The sequence below is a fragment of the Chaetura pelagica genome, unplaced genomic scaffold (genome assembly GCF_000747805.2).
Source record: "Chaetura pelagica isolate M959 unplaced genomic scaffold, ChaPel_1.0 scaffold872, whole genome shotgun sequence".
In the NCBI taxonomy this organism is placed as follows: domain Eukaryota; kingdom Metazoa; phylum Chordata; class Aves; order Apodiformes; family Apodidae; genus Chaetura; species Chaetura pelagica.
In genome coordinates this window covers 17,442-19,444 of record NW_009952388.1, presented here as the reverse complement: position 1 = coordinate 19,444, position 2,003 = coordinate 17,442, and the positions used below count along the sequence as shown (strand labels likewise).

Sequence of the window (2,003 nt, the reverse complement as noted above, 5' to 3'; positions counted from 1 at the left end):
CCGGCACCGGCATCGCCCCCGAGGACAGAGCCCGGTTCGGGGAGCGCTGGGCCGGGGCACTTGTGCAGGTCCTCCCCGCCCGGGCGCCTTCACCCCGTGTTTCCCCGGGGGCTGCGGCGGGGCGGGGGCTGCTATGGGGCGGGGGCTGCCGGGCCTGGCCGTCCCGCCCCCCATTCCCCGCCGGGGGAGCAGCCCCCCGGGGCCGAGGGGCCGTTCGCGGGTCTCTCCTGTATAAAGTTTTGTGACCTTTGCTCCTGGCCTCGCGTCCGTGATTGCTGAGGGGTCCGGCGAGGGTGGGCTGGGAGGTTTCTGAGCGTGAGGCACGCCTGGTGTTGTTCAGCTCACACCCCCGGTTTGGGCAGGGCGCCGGGGCCCCGGCCACGCCGAGGGCAGCCCTGGCCTTTGGGACGGGTTTTCCTCTCTGCGGTCGCGGCTCTTCCGCAGAAACGGAGGGGAAGCTGCAGCCGGGGTGGGGGCGGGCAGTTGGACGGGCCGCGGCCCCTGCTCCCTGCCACGGGCCCCTCCCCGGGGCGAGGTGCCCTTATCCCCCGCACTCCTCGGGGTCCCCTTTCCTATTTTGGGGTTCCTCTCCAGCTTTCCAACTTCTCTCATGGCAGCAGGGCCAAGGGCTGAGCTTCTGCCTGGGGGGGGCAGGGGTCCCAGTACCGGTGCTGTGCTGCAGCTCTTGCCCCAGGACTGACCCCTCAGCACGGGGCTGCTCTGTCCCAGCATCTGACACCCCTGCTTGCCTCCATCCCTCCATCCCCCAGTCCATGCCCGGGTGTTCTGCTGTTCCCAGGAATGGGTCAGAAGGCTCCACTGCCCCGTCCCTGCCTCAGCACCTCGAAGATCAGGCAGAAAGGTGAGGTCTAGGCCTCCCCGCAGCCTCCGCAGAGCCTGAACTTCCCCTTCGCTTTCTAGGAACCCCAGAAAGTACGTGAGGAAGAGCAGAGGGCACAGCTCACTCCTCCGCCCCCTCCCCAGCCTGGGCCGCCTGCCCCCCGGGGTGGGGGCTGCACCGGCCCCTCGCCCTGGGCTGGGGCTGCCTCTGCCCCTTGTCCCCAGCCCAGTGTCCTGTGGGACAAGCACCCAGGGCAGCTGCGTGGCCTTGAGAAGGGGTGACACAACCAGATGCCTGCTGGGGTGCAGCACCCCGGGCTCTGCCAGGACCCACCACAGCCCACCATGCCAGGGCCAAACATGGCCCTGCCCCTCTCCAAACCCTCCCCTCAGTGGTCTCTTCCCATGCTCTGGCCCCTGCTCCCTACCCACGGGGGCTGCAGGTGCCCTTTGAGTCACAGGGTGCTGTGCCAGCCTGCAGCTTGGGCTCAGCACCAGGGGCTCCAGCACGTCCCAGCTGCTATTGCTGTGGGGAGGGGGGTTGCGACCCCTCCTTACTGCCCTGACGATGCCCATGGTGGGGCAGGACAGCAGGTCCCTGGTGCCCCCCAGCCCGGGAAGTACCCAGGGTGAGTCCCAGCGTGGCCAGGCTGGGTGGGCTCGGGGCTGAGCAGCTCCACCCAGAGCAGCTTTTGCTCTTCTAAGAACTCTGATGCTGCTGTGGTTTGGCTTCACCTTGGGACAGTCCGGGAGGGGTCCTGGCTCCCTATATAGCCAGCGCCTGCCACCTCCAGCCCACACCAAGGCGGCAAGGTAGGCACAGCATGGGGGCTGCGGGAGGGTCTGGGCACTGGGGAGCCCCGGGAAGGTGCTGCTCCGGGCAGGCTCTGCAGTCCCTGTCCGGGGGGACACTCGGTGGTGTCATGGTAGGAAGGGTTGGGATATCAGGTTGACTGCCAGCCCGGTGCGGGGCTCCCCTCCTGCCCGACCCTGCTGTGCCCCAAGGCTATGCCCCTGCTGGTCCTACTGGCTGCACCCTGAGTCAGCCTCCTCCATCTCTGGAATGTGGGTGGCCCCTCCCTGGCTGCCCCCTTCCTGAATGTTCTTACCCGGCCTTTCTCCTCCAGATGCTGAGGCTTGTGTCACTGGGGCTTGGCCTTTGT

At 68.1% G+C, this 2,003-nt stretch overlaps 1 protein-coding gene across 1 annotated transcript in view; it reads left to right on the top strand.

Annotated features, from left to right (window-relative positions):
• The window catches only part of DQX1 (DEAQ box RNA-dependent ATPase 1), a 12,263-nt gene that overhangs the window by 4,426 nt on the left and 5,834 nt on the right, over positions 1-2,003 (top strand). The gene's annotated exons all lie outside the window — the stretch shown is intronic.